At 40.8% G+C, this 14,364-nt stretch overlaps 1 long non-coding RNA gene across 5 annotated transcripts in view; it reads left to right on the top strand.

Annotated features, from left to right (window-relative positions):
- LOC120405520 overlaps positions 1 to 14,364 on the top strand; it is a 112,553-nt gene that overhangs the window by 83,130 nt on the left and 15,059 nt on the right. For 3 of the 5 annotated variants that reach the window (XR_005598640.1, XR_005598639.1, XR_005598638.1), the window contains 2 exons: positions 13,117 to 13,186; positions 13,284 to 13,326. This is a non-coding gene — a long non-coding RNA (uncharacterized LOC120405520). Of the gene's footprint in view, positions 1 to 1,489; positions 1,927 to 2,745; positions 2,814 to 4,517; positions 4,662 to 13,116; positions 13,187 to 13,283; positions 13,327 to 14,364 lie in introns of those variants that run through there. The other 2 variants (XR_005598641.1, XR_005598642.1) reach the window with 2 other exon arrangements.

Here is a 14,364-nt window from a genome sequence, read left to right as displayed (position 1 = left end):
CACTCCGTGCGCTGTTAGGGCAGCATGCATGTTTCCGCGGCGGCGGCAATTCGGCAGCAGCTTCTAGGTTTAGCTGTCTGTGGCGGCGCAGCTTCTGTCTTCCAGCTGAAGACAGAAGCTGTTGCCGAACTGCTGCCCCCACGGAAACGCGCATGCTGCCCTAACGGCACACCGACTGCCCTGACTGTCCTGGCGGCAATTCGGCGCGCTGCTTAGGGTGGCGAAAACAGTAGAGCCAGCCCTGACCAACACAACAAGACATTGCACTGGAACTGGGGCTTGAAAGACAGCCTGTCAGACCCACATGACCACCTGCCTGGACTAGAGACTGTTATGTAGTATCTACATATCTATATGTTATGTAGTATCTACGGCAACCCCTCTGATGTAGTATCTACAGTGTTTTCAGTGTAATATTTCTGCCAACAGTATAGTGTCTTGTTTCATATTTGTTCCTGTGGTTAGAACAACAATGTTTGTTTTAATTGGGAAAGTTTCTTAAGAGAGGAGGGAATGTGGTGTTTAGATGCTGTTTGTGATTATTAGAACTGGGAGCAGTGGCTGTTGGGAGTCTGAAAGGACAGGAAACAGGAAGGGTGGAGTTGAGGAGGCTGAGTGAGAGTTACAGAGGGTGCAGCTGCAGCTTGGTAAAGAGGTTTCCACTGTAAAAATAAAGTCCTGTTGAAGCTTGTTAGTACCTTGCCTGCTTGATACAACACGCTTGTCCTGTCCTCGGTGGCAAGACAGCAATTTTTCTCCATCTTTTTTATGGTAACCTTTCAAGTATTTGAAGACTGCTATCATGTCCCTCCCTCAATATCCTCTTTTCCAAACTAAACATACCCAGTTCCTTCAGTCATTCCTCTATGGCTTGCATTCCATCCCTTTTGATCATCTTTGTCACTCACCTCTGGATCCTTTCCAGTTTTTCTGGATCCTTTCTATAAATTGGTGACCAAAATTGGACATGGTCTTCCAGCTGAGGCCTAACCAGTGCAGAGTAGTGCGGTACTATTAGTGCAGTACTAAGCAATGCTTCTGTTAATGCAACTTAAAATGGCAATTGCTTTTTTTGCAACAGCATCACATTGACTTTCTGAGGTTGTGATCAACCAAAGCTCCCAAATACTCCTCAGCAGTGCTGTATTCTCACCATTTGGTTTTTCTTCCCTAAGTGTAGCATCTTGCTTTGTCTTTGTTGAATTTCAGTTTGCTGTCTATAGCCCAGTTCTCCAATGTATCAATATCAAGGGATCTTGGGTTTGATGGTTCTGAAGTTCCTTTTATTTATCTATCTGTGATGAGGTGTTCAAAATACATCAGACTGTAAGGGCTGAGAACAAGCCAATTAACCAGATAGGCCATAGCTGATGGGATTTAGGTGGCCTAAGCAATCCCCTGAATGATGATGGAGCCCAGCTGAGAAAGAACAGGTGGGGCTGGGATAAAGCCAGGAAGCTGGCAACAGCAAGGGGCTGCAAGGAAATAATCCACAGTCACTCCTTGGGAGTAGGGAGGTGTGTTTTGAGGCAATGGAGCTCAGAAGTCTATAGTTGAGGAGGGAATTTGAGTTAGTACACCCAGATTGGGGAACCAGAAGCTGAAGGAAGGAGTCCAAGGAAAGGTTAACAGTCTGAGGGAAAGCAGACCACAGTTGCTAGGCAGAGGATCCCTGGACTGGAACCCAGATTAGGGGGCAGGCCTGGGTCCCCCTACCAGCCACTTGGAAAGTAGCATCATCAGGGCAGTGCATTAGAAGACCACCTGATGCCGCCGGTATGAAAAGAGTTTGATACCCTGGAAGGAGAAGACTACAGTGACCTGGCTGGTCTTCCAGAGTTGGCCCTCTGACTGAGTACACTGGGAGTGAGAGAGATGGCAGCATGTGCAGCAAGCAGCAGAAGGGGGCATCAGACCTGAGTAAAGGTAATCTGCAGATATGGCCATAAGGATTGTGGCCCTTTGCAGTGAATGGAGTGCTCTGTGACATTAGCCACTTAACTTATTTTTATCCAGATTGCTATTCTGAAATTTCAGTTGTGTGACTCTTGGGAAAACCAGGGTGGGATTTACAAGGATGACTCAGGTGCCTAACCACCACTTTAGGTACCTAAACCCTAACTTTATATTCTCAAAGCAGCAGCTCAGCTGCTGCCTAAATTTCTGCCAGTAGGCACTGCTCAAAGCCACCTCACCTCAGACACCACTGAGTTGTTTGCCATCTAATTCCTGCCCTTACCCAGTGGGACTCTCAAAATAGGTGCTCCTCTGCTTATCTTGCCTGTGGGGCCTGATCGGTTAAGCATGCTCAGAGGCCATTTTAGAGCAAGTCTGGAAGGCATGGTGATGAGGATGCGATCAGACTCCATGTAAAACAGAAAACCCAGCATTTTCAGCCATCTCTCTAATGTTCTTATTTAGATATCTCTAGTTTCAGAAAGCCAGAAGCAAAAATAGTTTTTGTTAGTCTTCCATGTCAAGCTTTTGCAGAGATGAGTACCCTTCCCCATGGGGGGCTTAAGAGCCCATATATACTGTGACAGGGTCAGGCCAGATGGCTACAGGAGAGTGATAGAAGGCAGATACATTAGCCCCAGATTAAGCAGGTACCTTTTCCCTGGGTATGGTAGCAGGGGCGGTTCCAGAACAATCAGGAACTTACTGGAACCAATTAAGGCAGAAAGGATAATCAGAGCACCTGGTTTAAAAAGGACCTCACTTCAGTCAGTGAGGGGCATGCAAGGAGTGAGAAGTGTGCTGTTGGAGGACTGCGGAGTATACACACTATCTTGCATCAGGAGGAAGATCCTGCGGTGAGGTTAAAGAGGGTGTTGGGAGGAGGCCAGGGAGTTGTAGCTGTCACAAGAAACACTGTAGACAGCTGTGATCCACAGGAACCTAGGCCTAGAGTAGAGGGCGGGCCTGGGTTCCCCCCCATACCTTCCCCCCCATACCTCTTCCCCCCCTATTGGATATAAGAGGAATTGACCTGGGCTGTGGGTCCCACTAGAGGGGAAGGTCCCTGGCCCATCTCCCAACCCACTAGATGGATCAGCAGAGACTGAGGGGGTTGTTCTCCTTCCTTTTCCCCATGCTGGCCAGTGATGAGGTTAGCTGAGTGAATGGTAGGCTTGAGCCACTAGCAAAAGTGGTCAAACTGAGGGCTGCTGTGAATCTCTGAGGCAAGCAAACCCGCCTATAAGCACAGGACCCACCAAGGCAGAGGAGGGACTGTGTCACAGTACACACACACACTAATTAGGTGAACTAATATTTTGACAAAAGCATAGCTTTCTGCTGGATGTTAATAAAATATTCAGCTGTCATTATGATGAATGCACATACTTTTGTGCACAGATAACAATGGAATAAGACAATAGGTTTCTAAACATGAAAGTGGTTTTAGTGGGCACTTAATCTAGCAATATATTGTATACAGTGTGAAATGAGGAGGGGGTGGGACAATAGGATTAAAGAAATCACTCAATAGTCATTCTTGATGCCGGTAGCTACCTGCCTCTTCTCATTCCTCTTTCCCTCATCCCATTGGTGTTATGTTATGCAAGGAATATAAGAGAGACAAAATGAATTAAAGATGAGGCATTTTATTACTAGTACCTGACAAGTTGCCATTATTCCTGAAGCTAGTGTGGGTATCTCCAGTAGAAACACAACAGGGCACAACTGCAACATGGCAACTGTGCCACTGCAATGCAGACACTTATTACAGACAAAAGTGTTTTTTTCATCGCTGTAGGCTAGGAAGAATTATTCTTCCATTGACCTAGTGTTGTCTGTCCCAGGGTTTAGGTCAGCTTGCTTACATCATACAGGGCATGAAACTTCTCAGACCTGCGTGATGTAGTTAAGTTGACCTAAATTTGTAGTGTAGAACAGTCCTGTCTAAACCCTGCCCTAGGCTTTCCTTCTGAGAATGACAATACAGCATCCAGCAGTCAGAACTTCTGGATAGCTCAAGAAGAGAGGGCGATAAAGAGGAAACAATTAAAAAACAAACAAACAATATTTGTGAAATTCTACCCCCAATGACAATAGGAGTTTTTTGCCATAGGAGTAGGATTTCACCCACTGAATTAAAAAATAATGGTGATAGAGCAGCATGCTACCTAGAGGCTGAGGAGGTAAGCATGCTATATTGAGTCCTTATATTTTAAGCAGAATGCCCAATTGGCCTCTGAAAAAGGTTTTCTACAGTTTAAAAGACAAGAAGGAAGACTTGGCTGGGATCAATTCTTTTTCTAAATCATTGAGACTGATTAAGACATACTTTTATATGTCCTACTGTACAATATTGCTTGTGTACACAATTATTTCCCATGTCTTCCCTCAGCCAGATAGCATAAAATCCATTTTTTAGCATGGCCCCCTACTGAGAACTGCTATAAGATTGCAAAATAGTTTCCGTAATCAGCTCTGTGTAGCTTGAAAGCTTGTCTCTCTCACCAATAGAAGTTGGTCCAATAAAAGCTATTACCTCAGTCACTTTTTCTCTCCAGTTTTCATATGTTCATAACTTTCTGGAAGACCTTTGAGCTGAATTTTTCCAGGCTCAGCATCAGTCTCATGGTGACTTATTTGAGAAGCTCAAGCAAAATATTGTCACTGCATCTTCATTGAGAGGACAATGGAAACAAATACGGGTATGTTGAAATACACACATCTTATTGGCTGTTCAGTGTATAATATAATATTGTTGCTAGGAGTTAAGATACAGTGATGAATATGTTAGAGAAGGAGGGTCTTTAAATGTACATCGTCTTTGTACTAAATCAAAACTATAACTGATTGGGGCATATGTGTACTTGTTAAAAAGATACTGTCCAAAAAAAGTTACTGTGTGCTTAGGCTATATATTAACCAAGTTTCAGTTGCACCAGCTTTCAAACTGATGACCTGCAATCAATCATTCAGGTCAAGTATTTAAGTGAGAGCAGGCAAGAGACTATTTTTCATATTCATTGACGTACTGAATATGGTCAGATTATATTATCTCTTCTTGGATGGAAGAAGTCCGGTTGTTATGGTTCTCTCTACTTCTTGGCTATAATTCTGATCCAAGTGGCAGATGGGCTAGAGAGGGGTAGCATTAGCTCACCCACATGAGACAAGAGACCTGTTGTTTAGCTGGATGCTTTTTGAGGCAGGGATCATATTGTTACAATGTTGTACAGTATCTAGGATAGTGGAACCTTGATCCCTGGGTAGGGGCTCTACCCTCTACTCTAATACAAATTAATATTAATAGTTAGGAGGGCTGGGGTGTTAATTAACATCCTTTGATGTTACAAATTATCTGTGGTATTGTGAGATCCAGGGGGTCATAGGAAAGGTTTGTAGAAGGGAATTTGGTAGTCCTTTGGAGAATAGAAGTATTTTTTTTTTCAGGTGGTCTCTGGCTTGACCTAGGGAAGGTTCTTATTTGGGAAGCTAGCTTCAATATTTTATTACCTTAAGGTATGCAAAGCGGTTGAAAATGCTGCTGGCTATATAATGGAGATACGGAGGACCTGCAAAGGACTGGTTGTTGGGGCTTGAGTGCTCCGTCCTTGAAGTAGTGGGCAGGAGGAGATGGGGCAAAGCAAAAGTGCACATTACTTGGCATAAACCAAGACTGAGATATTTAGTCTCATTTGCATTGATTTTTTTCTTTTGAAAATGTCTGTCTATGATCAGTTCTTTTCTTCATACTGTTTAATGCAAGACTAGTGGCTAATAAATTTATCAGTGTCTTCTTAAGGATGAGACTCCTGATTCTGCATGCATAACTGAGGTTGATTTGATGACAAGGCAGGAACAATGCTAGCACATTTGTCTCCATCTGGGTATTTTACTACAGATTCCACATGTGAGTATGTGGTAATTACCTACATGCATCCCATATAAGAGAGAAATTCTATGGTGAGCAGATTAATGGACAGAACTTCAGATTGATTTGCACTGATTTAGAGATCTCCAATCTATTTCCCCATTTTCAAAATAGACATACCGTATCTAATGTTAATCCAAGTGTAAATATCAGTATATGGTTTGGGGCACAAGAGGTTATATAGAGAGAAGAACAGTCAGAAAAGAAGGGAGTAAAATGGTTACAGTCACTGTTAAGTATGTCTGCTTGAAAAAAAGGATTTGGTGCAACCCTTCTTCCTGCTTGCTTAACTCATTCAGAATAGAATATACCTTTCTGTGCACAAGTGACTATGGCAGGGTTTTCCATATCTGCCAAACTTTCCAGCCCTTGAAATAGAAAGAGGTACATTTTACCCTATGCATGGCTGTCTCTGTCCTGGTAGCGGTCTCTTCACACTACAGGGAAGATTATTGTAGCACATGAGAACTCTGGTACTACACTGGTGACTTGGGTCAGGGTTATAAAATATCACATTGTAGGGGGTTGATTCCAGTGGCTACAGTTACATGCTGATAGGTTCTACAAAAGCAAAGGACGTGGGAGAAGCTGGCCATCACAGGCCTATGCTGAAAATGTACAGGTGACTTAAAGTCCAGTTCCCACTCTCCATTAGTGTCCTTAGCTTTGTGACTCAGCAACATCTGTGTCTATTCTGCTCCTCTGTCTACACTGCCTTTTCCCCCTGTATGTCTCTTGGCCAATCAGAGATGGGAAAAGTGTCCTTCAGGCATTCAGAGGCTTCCTAGAATCCAGTTACTCTTGCAACAATCAGAAAAGTATTCAGCCCCTGATACACTGTCTGAGAACATCAGGCAACCTAGGTACACTTTGGAAGGTGTATAGCACTAAAGCAAACGATTAGTTTTCAACCAAGACGGTATGGGGAGCTAGAGTTAAGTGCATGTTGCTGATCAAGCCTCTTGTACAGACTGCCAAACAGTCTCTTTAGTTTATTCTCTAAAATGTCTAGCTTAATCTAATCCATATTTATGCTAGAGGTGCAAGATTTTGGTCACAAAAAATAAACCAGAAAATTATTCCAGGAAGTCAGTTTGTTTTCCACAGTGGTTCTGCATTTATTCATGCTGGGAAGTACTCTCGCTGCTTATGAGGAATACCAGTACATTTTCTTGTGCTTTGGAAGACAGATGGAGAAAGGATTTTAAGTCACAAGCTGCCAAACATATCCCTCAGGGAACATCCAAAGCCACCCTTCTGAATGCTAATGTTTTCTTTGTGACCTTTTACGTTGGAAGATATGGGTGGGATATATGTCCATCCCACAATGTTACATATCAGGAAGGTGATGCGCTTCTTTTATTCCCTCACAAAGGTAGACTAACCTTTAAGCTTGAATGTATTGATTTTAGCTATCATGAAGATAGCAGAATCTGAAATATGGGCATGTAGGCCTAAAATGGAATATTTAGGGTTAAGATATAGCCTTACTTACAAATAAATTTTTTTAGCTCCAAAATACATAGCTTCAGTAGTTACTATTTGTTAACTCTACAGTGACATCAATTGCTTTTAATAGGTAAATGTCAATATTTTAATGGTAATTATATTGGGAATACGTGAAGTATCCAGGTTATGCTAATTACTTTCAAATAATTTTAACATCTTAATTGTAATAGTATAGGGAATCCTACCACAATATCACTACATCACTTTCAAATGGTAACTGTCAGTAATTAGTGGCAATCGCTGTATGTTCAAAGGAATGGCTGAAGTTTTAAGCTAGTTTGTCTCCTTTCCACTTATAAAATAATAATCTGCAGCTTTATCTAAAGTCTGAGTTGTAGTGATTAAAGTTACAGGTTATGCATACAGAGCCAGATTATGCCTCGCTCATAGGTGGGTGTGTGGACAGGAGGCAAGTTGTAAGTTGGTGCAAAAATCTTTCCCTCCCTCCCTCCCTGCTTGTACAGGCTATACCACTGTCAGGTACAATTGCAGTCTCTGCTATTCCCTATATTTGCCCATTGGGGAGCAAAATGCCATAGAGAAGAACATAATGTTGCCTCCCTGTGCACTATCCCTTAGAATGAAAGAATGCAGTTTCCCCTATTCTCCATGCACTGTGGAACTCAGATACACTGGACCTTCTTGAGCGCATTCCCTGCTGGAGCATACCTGAGTGCAGTTCCTACTTAAACTAGTGCCTATTGAGCTCAAGTTGGCCCAAAGTTTGTAAAGCCTGATTTCACAAATTCCATTATAGCAGCCAAGTTAAATATTTACCATAACAGAGTGCCATCTTTCTTAGGGTTCTGTTTTTCCTAACAAAATGTGCTGCATCTCCATGAGAATGATCTTTGCTATAAAACAATGGCAGTTATCAACATACCTATGATGTTGGAAGAGGCTTCTGACTTACAGAGACTATAACCCTCTCTGTTATGCCATAGTTCATATGATCTTTGGTTTCTTTCTTGGAGCAGCAGTGTGTCATTTTACTCATGAGTTTAGTGCTGTACATTTGCTGCCATTGATGAACAAGAGCCTTTTTTGGTGCAGAAAGGCAACAATAAATCACAGTAGCCTATTAAAATGGCATGGTACAGGTGGTTGAGGAGATAATACACCACTCATTTGATATGTTATCCTAAAATGAAACCAATGTTAATTCAGTCATTGCACAGCAGCTTAGAGTGGAAGGGGGGCCCAATGAAAGTATAAAAAATTATCAAACATTGCCAAAAATTCAATGCTGAGCCCTATTGACCTGAGCAAAGCAGAACATTACCTTCTTAGTAAAATCAATATCCAGGTTATTTTAATGTATGGAACTTTGCATTATTAAAACAGACAACATTTTTCTGGCACCAATCTCAGTAAAAGACTAAGTTTGCCCAAAAATAAGGTACAAGACCTATCTAAAAATAGCCTCGGTACAATATTCTCACTGACTGCCCTTTGGCCAAAATGATACTGATAGCCCAGATTTAATACAATATAACCTCTTTCACTGATGTAAATCAGGAATAATTCTATTGAAGTTAATACAAATATGCCAGTAGAAAATGAGTTTAACTGAAAAAGAGAATGTAGAGAGTACATTTTAGTGTATTTTTACAGGGAATTAGTTTCTAGTTCTTTAATAATAGGAGTTCTAATTTCAAAGTTATAAATGTAACCTATGTAATCTGAGAAGGCTGAACCTGAAATGACTGACCAGTGATAAGACTCCAACACTTCATTTTACACCGTACCACTTCTACTATGAACAATGGAACCATATCTCACCTGTACATAACTTTGTCCTGTACTAAGTCAGGAAGCTGTAAGAATGTCAGAGGAAAACAGAGCACATAGATGGGTGACAGGTCAGCAGCAAGATTGGAGGATAATGGGTGTGGAGTGGGAAAGGAATCTGATATTCCAATTTGTATTGTACTAAAGTTTAAAAACCAAACAAAAATCTGTATTCTGCTGCTCACAACAAATAGAAGAAAAGTGATGAGATTGTTTCTGGAAAGAGGATGCAATATAAGTAAAGGGGTCTGAATCTAGTCTATAGAAAGTATGTCCTCCTTCCCTCTCCTTTGTAAACATTCCTTATATGTAATTTAAAAAAAACCCCAAAACCTCAGTATCTAAAACCTGAATAAGGCAAAGAACAGGACTCTTTGCTGCTTTTACAGATCCAGACTAACATGGCTACCCCTCTGATTTTTATATATATAAATAATACACACACACACACCCCTTTTCATGTTCTCTGTATATGTGTATATATATATCTCCTTATTTTATGTTCCATGCTATGCATCCGATTAAGTGGGCTCTAGAACACGAAAGCTCATGCTCAAATAAATTTATTAGTCTAAGGTGCCACAAGTATTCCTGTTTTTCTTAGGAGAATTGAAAAAAAACCCTGTTTTTAACATTTCCAAAGTGCTTGTTGCCTTTTTTCTGTTTACTATTTGACTTGATAACACAGATGTGATTTATCTGGTGTCAGTCAAAGAAAAAACAACATAGCTACAGGCAGGACACAAAATAAAATAAAATCAAGAAGTGCTTCAAAGGCAAAAAGTAGGCTTTGAGTTAAGCAGAAACTTCACCACTGTATAAATCTTTGCCATCAAATGGCACTTCCAGTCTATAGGCACTAGTCTCCATTCTGACCAACACTGAAGTTCTCTACTTCAATGCATATCTCCAGTGCATATTCTGCACTTGTTCCACGCATGTAACTTCTGTTGGTTTCTATTAAGTCCTACATGCAGACCAAGAAATAACAATGAAAAGAGGATGTACATTGTTTCAAAGCTTTCCCCCCATCTCAATTTATGGTTTAAAGTGGGTGTTGAAATTTTACAAATAGTTTTTCTAGCTATTTCAGTTCCCTTCCTTTTCCTCTATTTCTGAGGAAATGAGGAAGAAGGTATGGAAATGATTAATAGCCAGGATTAAGCTTTAAAGTTTAGAGAGAATTGTACGGGCCTTTTTCTTGGACGCCTGAGCCCAATTACACCCTTTGTAAAACTCATAGGAGGAGGCACAGTTTATGAAATCTTCATGAAGGCCCCCTCACAGTCATTACCTGATCATTGATTGGGAGGCAGTGTTTGCCTTCCATTTTAGAGGTCAAGGAACTCTTCCATAAAAATCCTGGGAATCAGCAGGAGGCCCTGTTCCTTTTTTTGTTTTGTTTTTTTAAATTGCTCTGATACTCTGGCAGTCTCCAGAGACTCCTTTTGGTCACAGCTTCTGTAGGGTTCCTCCTAGAACACTCAACTTATTGCTCTCATGAGTTTGTCACTGAGTTCTGTTAAATGTAGCATGCTGGATTATGGCTGTTGTGGAGTTTCTGGGGAAGAGGTAGTCTGAGAAACAATTTGGACCTAGCCTACTGAGGGCTCTGTAAAGAAGTACTAGGACCTTAAACTGGATGCACTAGTGCTTGAGGAGCCAGTGCAGTCTGTTGTGTTCTTTTCCACTAATGAGGTGGACTGCAGGCTTGTGTATCAGTTGCAGCTTTTTTGTGAGTCTCTTGCTTAGGCTGAGCTAGAGAGATCTGCAATAATCCATCTCAGAGGTTGTGAACCCATGAGATATTGTATCTAGGTCAACAACCGAAAGGACTAAACAAAGAGCTAGAATTACTAAAATTTACTATATTTATTTGATTTGGATTTAATGTTAGTAAATGGAACAAAATATTTGACAGGTGTGGCTAAGGCTTAAAAGTGAGGTCTGACTGGCCAAACAGAATGTAGCTTTACTGGAGTTCATGAAGGGAGCTTTCAGCAGCCATTAGGCCTGTGGCGGCCAGGAACGGGTGTAATGCCTGTAAAGGCTCTTCCAGAAGCTCTTGTGCTAGAAGCCCCAGGATACTTGTGAAATGTGCATTGTCTTCAGTTTCTCAGTTCAGCTCATGCTTACCAGAAAGCCATGGAAAAACCCTGGTACATTGTCACTATGGCTACAGGCAAAGGCTGACTTCCCTTTGTTGTGCTCCCAAGCTGAAAGTAGCCAAATCATGGCTGCCTCTTGCATAACAGTTCCATAGGGAAAGGGGTCCCTGTGCCATCTCTTCCCCTAGTTGATCTATACTCATCTAATATGTGATTAAATCATCATGGTAAGGATACTATAGGCAACCATTTGCTCCATTCAAATCAAACCTTCCCATAAAATAAATTTTTGTGTACACACACACACACACACACAGCTGTAGCTTTTCTTGAAAAATAATCAAACTTCATTCACAAAATACAACTCTATTTCATGCCTGCAGAGAGATAGCAGACAATGGTGTCAGGACCATACTGAGGAGAAGTTTTATCCTATCTCTTTAGATAATTGTCTGTTGTAATAGAACTTACTCTTTCTTCCTTGTAACCAAACATGCCAACTGCACAGTGAAATAACCAGGTAAAGTTAAACCTCATAAACAAATACACTTCAGCTACAGGTAAGAAATCCATATACTCAGAAGAAATGGGGGTTAAATAAATCAGGGAAGGAAGGAAGTACACACCCTTAATTTCTCATTGCAGCAGATCAGGTATGAGGCATGATATTGTTAAACACAGTAGTCAAACCTTTTTTCTTTACATTTTTATTTTACGTGGCATTTAGCTTCTCTTTGATTATAAACTAAACACTTGTATCTTTTCTATAGCAGAATTTATATATTTTAGTCAAATTTGGTAGGCAACTAAAGCCATATCTAAATAAAAATGGCCTGGCTTCTGGAGGTGCAGAGCACTCACAGATCCCCTTGACTTCATGGGAATCAAGATTGCTCACTGAAAATCAGGTCCTAGTTTAGGCATCTAAATATGGATTTCTACTAACTATAAGCATAAAAAATTTGGTCTCAGAACTTCTTGCTCTCACTGATATAAAAATGGAGCGAATCCATTCAATTCAGTGGAATATGGTGATGACAGCAGAATCAGGATTGACACTGATCTATGTACAAATAGTACCCAAAAAAGGACCATATTCATTTGAGGGCTTAGCAGCCAGGGCCAGCTCCAGGAACCAGCGCAGCAAAGGGAAGGACCAGCCACTGAACTGCCACCGAAGAATGAAGCAGCGCGGTAAAGCAGCCGCCGATCGCGGCTTTTTTTTTTCTCTTTTCACCACTTGGGGCGGCAAAAAAGCTGGAGCCAGCCCTTTTAGCAGCAGCTTCTATATTCACTTGGAGTTATGCTAGGATAGCTATTGTTTGTTTATGGACTTTTCTCTGGTGCTCATTACCGTAATATCTAAACCATGTAACATTACTGGATTTATTCTCATTATCTACCGATTACCCATGGGGAACTGAGGCACAGAGATTACAGTTTCTAGCTAAGTGACACTGTCTAGATGTAAACCAAACTTCTTGGGGCTAAGCTCACACTTTAAAGAGCTTCTTGAACCAAGAAATCAAATAAACACTAAAATGACTACTTCCTGGGGTGGAGTCTTTCCATGCAAAGTATCAAAGAAGCCAAGAGTAATGGAAGCATGAAAAGACTATTAAAAACCTAGTGTATCCATCTGCTAATGCAGGATTGTCCCCTAATGCTTACTAGTGTTTGCTACAATTTGCTTTTTAAATGCATATGGAGATTATGTTCTGTTTTTCCAGGATATTCATCCTGAGTTTTCTTTTTTCTTAATTTTAACCACTGTGCTTAGTTATACCCTCTTATGCATCTTAATGGTGCATTTTCTTCTAGAAGCAAGATTCCTGCAGTCTGTTTTCCCAAGGAGCATCTGACCCTTTTTAGAGAAACTCCCAAAGCCAGAGTAAGTCTTATAACCCTCTCCTTCTCCATACTCTTGAAGGGAAAAATAGGCTCAGATGGGAACTAACCTCCCTCTCTCATGGCTATTTCTTAAACAGTCTCTGCAATGAGGGGAGATCCATTTTCACCACCCTGTCCAAGGTGAGTGTGTTAATCCTCTCTTAGCCAGATATAGACTGGGGTTCATATACCCCATTCCAAACAAACATGCTATATCCCATAAGGCTGCAAACTACTCTGAAAAAGTTACATATGGATGAAGTAACATACAATATAGACTTTGATTTACTATAGCTTTGTAATAGACACAATAGGGATTATTTTATTACCCTAAAAAGCGACAGAGTCCTGTGGCACCTTGTAGACTAACAGAAGTATTGAAGCATAAGCTTTCATGGGTGAATACCCACTTCATCAGACACATGAAAGCTCATGCTCCAATATTTCTGTTAGCCTATAAGGTGCCACAGGGCTGCTGCTTGCTTTTTACCCCTCTCTATTATTTTTTTCCAATAAATATAAATAATCTCAAATCTCACTCCACACTGATTAGCGTAGGGTAGATTTAAGTCTCTCACACAAACCCATCAGTGGAGACCCAGGTATAACAGTATGAAATAAAAAAAAACAAAAAAATAAAAAAATGAAAACAAGAAAAAAAAAAAAAAAAAAATGCAGGTATGCAAAAAAAGAAAGAGTGTTTGTGTGTTGTTATGTGCATGTGCAGAGATACTCTCTTCTCTCTTTATTATTGCCTTTCTTCTTCTAGGGATCAGAATAGGCCCCTTAGGATCTCTAGTATTCATTGTTCTGATTAACTGCAAAATCATGGAGGGGAGAGAAACTGCCAGCTTACAAAACCAATGTATTCAGGCTCATTAGCCCCTGGGTGTAGGATTTTCCAAAGCACTTTCTTGACCTCGCACTTCTCCCCTTCAGCAATGGTAAAACTCTCGCTGAAGTCGGAGGTAGGTAACCTCTGAGTGCTTTTGAAAATCCCATCCTAGAAATATAATCATTATGGAGATACATTTAAGAATTGCTAATTCTATCATTTGATCATTTGACTGGTTACCTTTATTTATTTCACTTGAAGAGAGATGCAGTGTCATCCATCAGAGCAGTGTAGTCATCCCATCAAAACATCACAATCAAAAAAATGTTTTTTTTTTTTTTTTT

The sequence above is a fragment of the Mauremys reevesii genome, linkage group 5, assembly GCF_016161935.1.
Source record: "Mauremys reevesii isolate NIE-2019 linkage group 5, ASM1616193v1, whole genome shotgun sequence".
Taxonomy (NCBI): Eukaryota; Metazoa; Chordata; order Testudines; family Geoemydidae; genus Mauremys; species Mauremys reevesii.
The sequence above is the reverse complement of the archived record's forward strand: the minus strand, read 5'-3'. Positions and strand labels throughout refer to the sequence as shown.